We start from the raw sequence: 12,685 nt of genomic DNA, 5'->3' as shown, positions 1-12,685 counted from the left end.
TAGGAGGGTTCTCTGTCCTCAGAGCCTTGTGCGAACATCTGCTCCAGTCTCACTGACCTGCACCAAACAAGCTCTGCTGAGCCAGTTCTTGCAGCAGGGGAAGGTCTATATGGGAGCCCAAAGCAAGCACTGTGGCAAGAGGGGAGGAAAACCTTTCACCTATCAGACTGACTTCTGGAGCAGAGGGGAGAGGTGATAGCTTAACATATTTGTGATGCTGTTGGCAATGATGCTGGTTGGCAGCCCACACCAACGTCCCTAACTGGCCTCTTGGACTGGGTGGCTGCTCAGAGCTGCCTTGAGAGTACCTGGAGCTTCTGTTCCATACCAGCCTGGGTGGGAACAGGCTTTGGGCCATCCCCTGAGGTTGTGGCCTGAGGGCAGACCATGTATTCCAGATTAATGGCAAAGTGTCTCTGGTCTTCCAGGTTCCCTGCCTCATGATTGCCCATTAAGACGCAGTCTATTTCCCTCAGTCCTTGAATCTGGGCTGGCTTACTTTGGCCAACAGGGTACAGCAGAAGTGGCTGTGTGCCAGTTCTGAGGCTGAGCCTCACGTGGCCTTGGAACTCCTCTTTGTTCTCTTGAAACCCTGCCGGGCCCCAATGTGAGGATGTCCAGGGTGACCTGCTGACATGAGACACAATATGAGGTCAGCCAGTTGTTCCAGCAGAAGCCGTTCTCACCCATACTACATACCAGCAGAACCAGAACCTTCCCCTGCCCCCACTAACTTGTAGATTCATTAACAATAAATGCCTGTTTGCTCAAAGCACTGAGCTTTGAGGTTTGTCAGAAGCAGCAGCTGACATACCTTCTAGAGTTGATAGCCTTCATTTACTGAGACTTCCCTGCTACCTGCATGAGCCTTTTAAAACAACTTTTAGGGCAGCTCTGGTGGCTCAGCAATTTAGCGCTGCCTTCGGCCCAGGGTGTGATCCTGGAGACCTGGGATCAAGTCCCATGTGTGTGTCTGTGTGTGTCTCTCATGAATAAATAAAATCTTAAAAAAAAAACCAAACAATTTTTATTTGAGGAGGGAGCAGAGAACACCCAGAGCCCGATGTGGGCTTGATCCCATGACCCTGAGATCATGACCTGAGTCCAAACCAAGAGTTGGACACTTAATGGACTAAGCCACTGAGTCACCCCCTTCATGAGCCCTTTGAGAGAGAGTCAAACTGCCCCTGGAAAGAGGGCCAACCAGGAGAGGTCAGGTCCAGCTGGTGCTGTGAAAGCTCTCTCTGGACCACCCAGGGAATTGACATTCTGCTTCAGTGTATTTTCTGCATAAGTGCAGCCAGAAGACCCTCACTGACAGTACCTAAAACTCACTTGGGCAGAGAGAGGTTCTTTGCAAATAGTTAAAAAGCTGATCCTCAGACCTCATCACAGATTCAGGTTCTCATGTGATGCCCAATAATCTACATTGGCTGTGTGGCACTTGGAAGTACCAAGATCTCAGTCTTTTCTCTGAGCTGAAAACATTCAGGGCCAGATGCATTATCTGTGAGGAAGCCAGGGATGTCCATACCCCCAAGTTCAGTGTCAAGTGAGGTTTGGAGAGAACTTGAAGCTCACAGACCCTGCGAGGCCTGGGTGGCTCAGTGGTTTAGCGTCTGCCTTCTGCCCAGGGTGAGATCCTGGAGTCCTGGGATCGAGTCCCGCATTGGGCTCCTTGTGTGGAGCCTGCTTCTCCCTCTGCCTGTGTCTCTGCCTCTCTCTATATATCTCTGTGCCTCTCATGAATAAATAAATAAAAACCCTTAAAAAAAAAAAAAAAAAAGCTCATAGACCCTGAGATCATGACCTGAGCTGAAAACAAGGGTTGTGGACACAACTGACTGAGCCACCCAAGTGCCCCTCAACTCACATCTTTAATGTGATGTAGTAAAGTTATAAATAGAAAACCCTAATTTTTCTTTAGGCTGTGAAATTCAAATTACTAACCTTATTTTTAAAGATTTTATTTATTCACAAGAGACACGGAGAGAGGCAGAGACATAGGCAGAGGGATAAGGCTCCTTGCAGGGAGCCCGATGCAGGACTCAATCCCAGGACCTGGGACTGTGCCCTGAGCTGAAGGCAGATACTCAACCACTGAGGGACCCAGATATCCTCTAATCTTATTTTTTAAATCTATAACTATCATTTTGATTGGTTGTATATGGTTCCATTTATAGGCTGAAATCCCCTTTCACATTTTTTTCGATATTTATTCTATTTTAGAGAAAGATTCTGCGGGGTAAGGGGGTAGGGCAGAGGGAGAGAATCTCAAACAGACTCCCTGCTCAGTGCAGAACCAGAGGAAGGGCTCAATCCCACCACCAGTGAAGTCATGACCTGAGCTGAAACCACAAGAGTCCGATGATTAACCATCTATGCAATCCAAGGATTCCCCACCTTTAACATTTCAAACTGCATTTATACTATAGAATCTAAACTTACATTTTAGCATTTCTGTTGTCTGCCTTATCAAGTATTTAAAAATTCCTATAGGCTCCCTCCTCCCGCGGGCGGGAGCTGGGGCCTAAATAAATAAATAAATAAATAATTCCTATAGATGTGTTAAAGGTCTAATTTCTCTTAAATTTGTAAATTCTGATATTCCAGTTATGATGACAAACTAAAATCTTGTACTTTCCAACTTAAAATCACTATTTCATGCAGAACCAGATTTATCTGACACTCTACCATGCCAAATTCTTTTACAATTACGTAAGTATCAAACAGAGACTGCTTGTAAACTCGACACAGAACCATTAATGCTCTCTGGTTTTGACCAGCTTTGTCGTTCCCATATGTGACTCAATCGTCTGGGCTGAAGACCCCCTCTTAGTAAACAGTCCATCCCAGGCATTTGGAGTGACAGCCTCACTGCCTGAGGGTGTCCGGGGACCAGCGGTGACGGCCACTGCCTGGATCTGGGTTCCCTTAGAACAGTGGGGACAAGCCAGCCAGGCTTTCTGTTGCCAAATCCATGTCCAAGTCCAAGTTCTGGCAGCTGAGCTCAGACTCTGCTACTGGGGTTCTGACCCACAGCCCTCTGCCAGGGCCTTGAATGAACCATGCGGTTCTGTGTGGGGTCCTCCACCTCTCCCCCTCACCCTCCGAGGCAGGGGCTGGACTGTGGGGACTGGCCAGGCCCGCATAAACAACGGAGCTGGGATTCACATGGAGGCAGGCAGCGCCCTCCACGCCCTGGAACTGCGCCAGGTGCCCCAGAGTGCTCGGGGTCTCCGTCCCTGGTCTCCCCCAGGGTTTAGTCCTTCCCTTCCTCACACCCACTGCCCTGGGATCCTCCACACTCAACCTGGTGTCTGATCCCTCCAAAACAGGGCTCTCGCCTCCCCTCACCGCCACCGCTCCCCACCTCTGCTCCTCGTACACCAGGCAGCGTGCAGTCCCTCCCGGACATGCCAGCCTCTCTTCCCACCCAGGCTCCCTCTCCTCCCTTCTCGTCCTTTCAGTTCCCAATTCCGGGGTGGCCTCCTCCAGGGAGCCCTCCCGGACGCCCTGGCCGAGCGCCGCCTCCTGCGGGCTCCCGCACACGGGCCAGGCTGTGCTTCCCTCCCGTTCACCACCAGCCTGAGAGGCAGTCCGAGACCACCGGGACCAGCCTGCGGCCGGGGGCCTGGCACGTCGGGTCGCGAGCGCCCTGGAGTTGCTGCAGATGCAGGCCCAGGTTTTGGCCGACAGCAGAGACCAGGGGGCCATTGCTCGCAAAGGCCGCACTAACAGGAGACAGAACTGAGGCCGATATGCGGGCGCGGAAGGGCCGACCTGGACTCTCGTTACGCTCGGCGCCGTCGCCCGGCGGTGCGTGGTCGGTCAGTGGCAGGGCGCCGGCAGCCCGAGCGGCCGTAGCCCGGCAAACCACAACTCCCGTGAGGCCTTGAGCACCTAGGGGCGCAGACCGCGACTCTCGCGGGAAGGCGAGAGCTAGAGTTCGCGAGCGTGGGCGGGGCCGGAAAGAGGCGCGTTTCAAAGCGGGAATAGATGGTCTTCTTACCCAATAGGATTGAAAACGTACCTATCGTACCGGTAGACCGCTGGAGTCGGGGGGACCGCGGCCAATGGGAACACGCCGGGGGTGGAGCCCAGGCCTCAGGAGAGGAAGTGGGTCGCTGTTGAGGCGGCGGCGTCTTGCTTGAGGATTTCTCCTTCGTGGCTTCCAGGGGTGCTTACTCGCCCAAGAGCGTCGGCGGCGGCTCCTGCCGCACCAGCTCGACTTCAGGTAAGCCAGGCCCCGCAGGGAGCGAGCGGCCAGCCCCGACCGGGCGGATGCGGGCTGCGGGCGGCTTCGCGGCCTGCGGAGGCCCGCGGCGCAGCGGCCCGCCGAGCGCGGCCAAGCCCGCTCGGGCCGGACGCCCGGCCGGGCCTCCCCCGGGACCGCAGGCTCGCCCGCCCGCCCCGCCCCGCCGTCCGCGTGGCCGCACGAGCCCGGCTCGGCACTGGGGACGGGCGTGCGGGCCCCTCGTTCAGGGCCTCGGCTGCCCCGGGGGCCTGCGGCCGCGGCGCTCGGCTACAAGGAGCCAGCGCAGCCAGGGCCGGGGAGGGGGCCGGACGCGCCCAAGGTCATTCGGGGAGGCGGGCAGGGCGGCGGGGGCGCGGGCCTGTGCGAGCCGTTCGGGGGGGGCCCCGGCCAGGTTTTTGTTCCCCGCCGACGCCGCCTCCTTTGTGTGCTCGCGCCGCCGCCCCGCCATCGCGGGCGTGGGAGTCGGCCTGGGTCGCGAGGCGGAGCCCGGGCGTACGGCGGCTGGCGCGGCGGGGGCCGGCCCGGGGAGCGCCCACCCGGGGCAGAGCTTACTGGGTCCTCGGCTTCCGGTCGAGGGCGGGGGCGCGCTGGAGCGCGGAGGGCTGCTGCCGGCCCCGCCCCTCGGGCGCCTGCACCCCGCCCCTCGGCGCGCGCAGTCGGGTACCCGCGGAGTGAGCGGGGTCTCGGGGTGCTCCGCGAGCATCGCTGTCCACCCTTTGCCCGGTCCGGGTAGCCTAGACTTCCCGCGGTGGCCGTTCTTGGGGAGGTTTTGGCTTTTGTCTCCTCCTCGTCCGTGTCCATCGACGTTCCCAGTCTTGCCTTGGTTCCGCTTCTGCGTCAGGGCCTCGAACCGGACCTGGGGTCTGAGGCTGCCTCAGTGCTGGGGGAGATCAAGGGGGTGCGCTCAAGGTCACACGGTCAGCTGGAACCTCGCTTTCCCGACGGCAGGACTCGGCTTTTAAGTGACCAGCCTTTTGGGGACCGCTGGTGATGAGGTACAGAGACGGTGAAGGGAATCGCTTGGTTTTCCTGGTGGTGGTTTTTTTAATGAGTCGGGAGGCATACCGGGTCGTTTTATCTGAGCTGCAGGTGAAATGGGAACATTCAGGTAGAATCCATGTTGCTGGTTTTTGTATTGCCTGAACTTGAGCTTCCAACTCAAATTTAAAAATCTTAACCTTCATATAGGGTTTATCAATCTTTTTTACAGTGAAACTCCCTGTTTTCTTAATTGCTTTCTCCATGAAATGTTAATGCTTCTTACATACCGTAGGTCTTTTTGCGTGCAGTGTGTGTCTCTATGCTTTGTAGGTGAAGAAGAGAATGAGATTTTTTTTTCACCCCCTTTGAGAATGCAGACTTTAAAAATTCTAAATCAGCACATTTTTGAGGTCTTCTGTATGCCAAGCTTTCCGCTTTGGGTACAGCAGCCAACAGAATAGGCATGGTAGGAGCCCTGGTGGAACTGAGGAGCAAAGGTAGAGGGAATGAGAGAAGTTCCCTGAGGTTGAAAGATAGATGGTGGGACAGATGGGACTAAATAGGTAAGTGGGACCCTGGTCTCAAAAGGTCTTTGGTGTGTCCTAAGTTCAAGGAATTCAAAATTCATGTTAAGACCAAGTGGGAAAAAAATCACTAAGTGAGGCTCTAAGCAGAGAGTAATGTGGTTAGGTTAGCATTTTAGAAAAATCACTGCTGTAAGAAGGATGGCTTAGAAAGATGGGGGAAACTAGTGGCCTCTGGACCAGTTAGGAAGAGAGAAGTGTGGTTTGGACCACGGTGGGGAGTGGGGACCAAACTTGGCGCTAGTGATTGCCAGTCATGGCAGTTCTTCACTGGCTTGTTACTTAAAAGGCTGTTGAAAGTTCGTGTCCAGTAGTTTATACTCCCACTCATTTCTAGAAAAGATTTGAGGTGCAAGTGAATGTAAATACACACAGAAGGTAATTGGTTTTCATGTTGTATAAACATGGCTTTGCATGTTCTTTGCATCTATGTTATCAGTGTCTTTTTTTTTTTTTTTTAAGATTTTACTTATTTATTTATTTGAATGGGTGAGTGAGCAAGAGGGAGCAAAAGCAGGGAGCAGAGGGACAAGGAGACTCCCTGCTGAGCCGGGAGTCACCCAGAGGTGATTCCAAGACCCTGGGATCATGACCTGAGCTGAAGGCAGTCACCTAATTGACAGAGCCATCCAGGTGCCCCATCAGTGTCTTATTTCGAAATGATTTACCTACATCTTTCACTGACTTGGGGTTAGGTGGCTCCTGTAGATGTGATGGGGCTGACTGGTTATTGAGGTATAATTCACATATGTGCTCTTTTAACTTACCTTTCCTAACTAGCTTGTTTCAGCAGGGCTTTGAGGACTGCTTGCCTTGATAGAGCAAGGCATTTTAAGGTTTCCTCTCTGGTGAGGAGATACTGCTGCACTCCAAGGTCAGAGTTCAAGTGTGAGAAAGCCCATGAGGTTGGGTTGGAGAGTACTCCTACAGAATTTCCTTGGGAAGGGTTTTTCCTCCCTCTGCTATAGATAAGGGCTATCAAGTTTTTTATTCCTCCCACACCATGCAGGGTGGGAAATGCCTGAAAATGTCTCAAAATAAATATTATCAGGAGCTTCCTTGTGTAAAAGAGAAATTGTGACCCTAAGACTTTCCTGGAGTAAAGTCTACACTCAACATGGGACTCAAACTCACAACCCTGAGAACTGTTCTAGCCATTATGTCTGTAGAGATGAGATGTTCTTTCCTTTCTTCCCATGGTGATGGTCTGTTTTTAAGTCTTCCTTTGTTTCCTGATGGTGACTATATTACTTGCAATGTAAGGCTCCATATTCCCCCACCTCAGGAATTCATCCCTTTTTTTCACCTCAGCAATTTTCTGTGCCATCTCTCTCAAGCACTTAATGAGCTTGATAGTTTAATTTTTTTAAGATTTTATGACTTTAAAAAAAATAAAAATAAAGATTTTATGAATTTTTAATATTTATTTATTAGAGAGCATGGGGGGTGGTGCTGGCAGAGGGAGAGTGAGAAGCAGACTCCTCACTGAGCAGGGAGCCCAATGCAAGGCTCAATCCCAGGACCCTGGGATCAGGACCTGAGCTGAGGGCAGACACTTCACCCACTGAGCACCCCCGCAGGCACCCCTTGATGGTTTAATTTCAGTGGAAGAAAGTCATGGTTTATTTAGTCAGCATGTTGGTGCTAAGAGAAGGGACACCACTGGTAAGTGTTGGGCTTGGGAGTCAGGTTGGCCATGTTGAGTAAAAGAGAAGAAATGGTTAGATTAGGACCAGGAGGAGCAGGAAAAACATAAGGAATCTGTGAGGTAAGTCTTGAAGGATTAGCAGGAGTTTCCCAAAGTGGGAGGGGTGGGGGACCCTTGCAGGCAAGGGAATAGTATGGATCAGATTATGGCACTGCTACTGGGAAGAGCCTACAGCAGGTGCACAGCCAGTGCACCAGAGCACAATACAGTCATTTCTGCTTTAACCACTGGTTTGGAAGCAAGATTAGTTCCAAAAGGGTTGATATATTAGGGAGCAGTTGGAACATCTTGGGGATTTTGCATTTGCTGTGCATAATTTCATCTATGGGAAATACCAGAGGAACACTGAAAATTGAACTGAACCAACCCAAGCCAAATAGACTGTAGGCAGTACACATCACAGACATCTACCAGCATTCTCAATGATTGTGTGAGTTAGGAGCCACACCCATACACATTTTGTTTAAAAAAATTCACCCTTCCTTCCCAATAACTTAAAAGCTGCAAACCTTGTAAAGTGCCATAGTTATTGTAGTACTCATGCATTTCCATTAGGTTAACTTTTGTGTATGTGACATTGACAGTTTTTTAGTGTTGTACACCTAATTTCAGGTGAGGCCACAAAGGTTAGCGTTGGGTTAGGGAAGGGAGGTTGGCTCTATGAAAGTGATGGATGTGATCGTTTGGGAACATCTGCATTCTTCTTGGGTCTTTTGGAGACTGGTAAATTTTTTTGAAGCTACCATGTGAAGCCTTTTAACAAATTTCTGGGCTCTTTTTATCTCTTCTGGAGCATTAACTTCATAGTCTGCTGTTCTTTATGCAGCACCCTAGCTGCCACATTTTTCCTGCAGGCCAAGGTCCATTGACTTTCTCTTTCTTACTATAAGTTAGAGTATTGAAGGAACCTAGAGGAGGTCTGGATTAGGGCTTCTGCTGCTCACAAGCCCAGGTGTGGGATCCCACTGCCAAGATTAATGTCTTGTAGAGCATTGGGTTTAGCTAGCCCTTTGGTGACAGCGTGCATGCATTCTTCAGGCAGCCCACCTGTGCATCTGCCTTGAGTGGAAGGGAAGGATCCCTGGGGGAGGGCTATTTGAGACCCTAATGCAAATGAGGGAGCTCCCACAGTGGGAATCTGCTTTGTTGCTCCCTGCCTCCCTCCTGTAGGGATAGGCCAAAGAATCCTCCTTTGTAAGCTTCTGACCACCTCCCCTACCTCCACTTGTAGGATCTAAGTCTTGGCTATTTATAGTAGTTCTAGATTGATTCCATGCATCTCCCCCTCTCCCCGATGGACCGGATCTTAGGTTCATGATTCCCTACAAGCATCTAAGCCTCTACCTGGCTTTTTCTGGCAGGCTCTGTGTTCAGGCACCATCCACACAGACCCAGCATGCCTGCCTCCTGCGAGTTTCATGGCCAAAGAGACTTTGGTCCCAGGAAGAGTGGAAAGTTGGTGATGGCCTCAGCACCAGAGATTGATTTTTTTTTTTTTCCCATTGGCCTCTGGTATCTTTTCAGCATTTGGAAGGCTAGATAGATCCTTAGGTTTCCTTAGGGATGTTATGCACCCATGCTCCTGGTCTCCAGGTATTGCCATGTTTGGGTCTCCATGCACCGAAGGCTGAAAGAAAATTAGGTCAGGGCCAGATAGGTGGAGAGAGCCACTCAGTTTTACTTTCCTGCTGTCCCAGAGTAATGACCCTTCTACGAAGGAGTTGGTTGGGTTGCTGTCTTTTGATACCTTCTCAGTTGTGAAGATAAGATCCTTCAAGTCAATTACTGATAGAACCTCATCAGACATAGATGTTAGAAAATCAAGGTGTCCTCACGCACACGAGTTTCATCGACAGAAAGGTCAACCTCATGTTTGGAAGTTGCTCATAATTCTGCACGTGAAGCTATAGAAAAATTCATAAGAACAGCTTCTTTGAGAAGAGGAGGAGCCAAGGTCTGCTTTTGCCGTGTTTGAGTTCTAGATGTGTCCTCGGGATCCCAGGGCATGCATACCAGGGACTGAGGACCCTGGTATAGGCCAGTTCCTTACAGATGTGTCTGGGGCCATGTCCACGGCAGAGCATTTCTGAGTACTTGACTAAAACTCTTTAAAATGTCTAGAAAAAGAATATTAGGTGAAGTTTATTTTTAATTTTTTGTTGCAGTAAAATATATGTTGTAAAACCTGGATCGTTGGAACCACTTTCACTTGTTCATTGGCATTAAGGAAATACACATTGTTGTGCAACCATCACTACCATCTATCTGCAGAATTTTTTATCTTCCCAGACAGAAACTCGTGTACTCATTAAACAGAAACTTCTTGTTCCCTCTCCCTACCTGTTCCTATTTTTTTTTTTAATTTTATTTATTTATGATAGTCATACAGAGAGAAAGAGAGAGGCAGAGACACAGGCGGAGGGAGAAGCAGGCTCCATGCGCCGGGAGCCTGATGTGGGATTCGATCCCGGGTCTCCAGGATCGCGCCCTGGGCCAAAGGCAGGCGCCAAACCGCTGTGCCACCCAGGGATCCCTCCCTACCTGTTCCTAGCAATCACCATTCTCCTTTCTGTCTGAATTTGCCAGCTCTCGGTGCCTCATGTAAGAGGAATTGTTTGATTCATTGTTTGATTGTGTCCTCTTTTGCCAAGAAGTATGTTGTCTTCAGTGTTCATCCATGTTGAGTCTGTCAGAATTTTATTTTTAAGGCTCAATAGTAATCTTACTGATTTTTTTTCATAGATCTTCAAAAAACTGAAGTTCATTCTTAATTCTTGACCCTTGCATATCAAGACCTGAATCACAAAAGTAGACCCATCTCTATTTCCAGACAGCTGTTCTTTTTCTCTAGTAGAAGCAAAAGGCTATCTTTGATGGGTCCTGTGTTAGGAAAAAAGGAAAGAATTTCCCTTGGTGATCAGTCACCAAGCAGGTGTGCTGGCCTCTTGGTTCTGGTGCTTTTTTAAGGTCTCTGGGACTTTGCTGATGGCTGGTGATGGTTTTATCAGGGTTACAAGATAAATTTGGGAAAAAGACCAAGTACTGTCTCTCCAAGCCTAGTTTGCTGCTTTTCTCTTTTTGTCCAATCCTTTCATCTACTTCTTGCAAAAGTCTCCAGGGAGCCTAGTAGTCAAGGCTGCTAGGCCTCATTTAGGGGATAACTAAGTGGGAGGACTGCCCATTACCTCTTTGCTGGCTCTGCAGCCCCTCAGCCTAACCAGAGGGCTTAGCTGCATCCTGCTAAGAGTGGAGAGCCAGAAGCTCGTGTTTCTCTTATTTCAGTTCTTGGGATTGAAGGTTTCTTTGCTCTTATCCTGTAGTGATAAAGTTTTGGAATATAGAGGTCTGGACTACCAAGAAAGAATTCTTGAGACGTCTTTGGTGCAGAATGGTGGTTTTATTAAAGCTTGGGGACAGGACCTGCGGGCAGGAAAAGCTGCTGCCCTGGGCCTGTGAGGAGTGACTGATTATATACCCAGAAGTTGGGGGAGTTAAGCAAAAGGGAGATTCCAAAAGGACTTTCACATGCTAAGGAGGACCTACAAGATACTGGAGGCCTTGTCATTGTCACGTTAAAGGTTGCTTTTCCCTCTAGCAGTGCATTATGACAATTGGAAGCTTCCCAAAGAATGTCCCACATAACCCACCCTGGGTGGGGGTTGTTTGTGGGATATCAGCCGTGCTTTGTCCTCAGCTAGCCCTGCTCCCTCATCAGTAGCACTTACCATTTGTTTGTTTGCTTTTTAAGATTTATTTAATTAATTTGAGAGAGAGAGAGAGAGAGAGAAGGAATAAGTGCCGGGAGGGGCAGAGAGAAAGACTCTTCAAGCAGACTCCCCGCAGAGCTGGAGCTGGAGGCAGGACTCAGGCAGGGCTTGATCTTAATACCCATGAGATCATAACCTGAGCTGAAATAAAGAGTTGGAGGCTTCACCAACTGAGCTCCCTAGGAGCCCCAGCACTTAGCACTTGTAAGAAGAGCTGTGCTTTCTGGCTCTTCTGGCATATTTATTGCATAATTTACTGATTGTCTTTCCTCTTAGACTATATAATCCGTGGTCTGATTTTGTCTGCTGACTAGAAGTCCCTGGAGATGTGCCTGATCTGGATCAGGCACCTGTAAATAGTCATTGACTTAAACAGCTGATGGGATTGTCTCCAGGGTGCTGGGAACAGTACTGGGCACTTTCATTCAGCATCATTGTTTTACAAAACAGCTGCAAAGGCAAGGGGTATTTTTTCCCCACATTAAAGATGGAGAAATTGAGGCAGGGAGATGAAGTATTTGTGCTAGGCTGTAAGACTTGTACCGTCAGCCACATGATTGCTGGCTCTTTACTATGTACCTTCAATTGCATAGCAAGCAAGAGGCATATGCTTTTATTCAGTACTAAGGCCCAGTTGTTGATGTGACATCAAGGTTCCATTTAAAAAGCTTTGGGTGGGGGTGCCTGCCTGGTGGCTCAGTTGGTTAAGTATCTGACTCTTGATTTCTGTTCAGGTCATGATTTCAGGGTCATGATGATGTAGTTTTGAGTATAGGTGAGGTTTGGTGGGGTGAGATCCAGAGTTGACCACCAAGAAAGAATTCTTGAGATGTCTTTAGTGCAACATGTGGTTTTATGAAAGCCAGGGGACAGGACCCTTGGACAGGAAGAGCTGCTGCCCCAGGGTTGTGAGGGGACGCTGATAAACTGGGAGCTGGGGGGAGGTGAGGGAAAGGGAGGTTTTCAAAAGAATTTTTGTAGCTAAAGAGGACCTACAAGATACTGGAGGCCTGGCCATTGTCAGGTTCAGGTGGTTTTTCCCTCTGGTAAAGCATTAACTTTAAGAGAGTTGGGAGTTTCTTTCTGAAGTTAGGTTATTAATAAGAATGCTTTTTTCTTTTTCTTTTTTTAAAGATTTTATTTATTTATTTATTCATGAAAGAGAGAGGGAGAGAGAGGTAGAGACACAGGCAGAGAGAGAAGCAGGCTCCCTGCAGGGAGCCCATGTGGGACTGGATCCTGGGTCTCCGGGATCACCCCCTGAGTCGAAGGCAGGCACTAAACTGCTGAGACACCCAGGCCTCCCGAGAATGCTTTTTTCTTATAAATCATTACGGCGTTTTATAAATTGAGGGAGACTCCTCTCTATAAGACCATAATCTCTACA

General features: G+C 49.6%; 1 protein-coding gene across 1 annotated transcript in view; it reads left to right on the top strand.

Annotated features, from left to right (window-relative positions):
* Positions 1-4,080: 4,080 nt before the first annotated feature.
* RNF4 (ring finger protein 4) overlaps positions 4,081-12,685 on the top strand; it is a 34,815-nt gene continuing 26,210 nt past the window's right edge. The window contains exon 1 of the mRNA XM_041752655.1: positions 4,081-4,237. The gene's annotated coding sequence lies outside the window, so the exon portion shown is untranslated. The remainder of the gene's footprint in view (positions 4,238-12,685) is intronic.

Source organism: Vulpes lagopus, chromosome 4 (genome assembly GCF_018345385.1).
Source record: "Vulpes lagopus strain Blue_001 chromosome 4, ASM1834538v1, whole genome shotgun sequence".
Taxonomy (NCBI): Eukaryota; Metazoa; Chordata; class Mammalia; order Carnivora; family Canidae; genus Vulpes; species Vulpes lagopus.
This window is presented reverse-complemented; position numbering and strand designations above follow the sequence as displayed.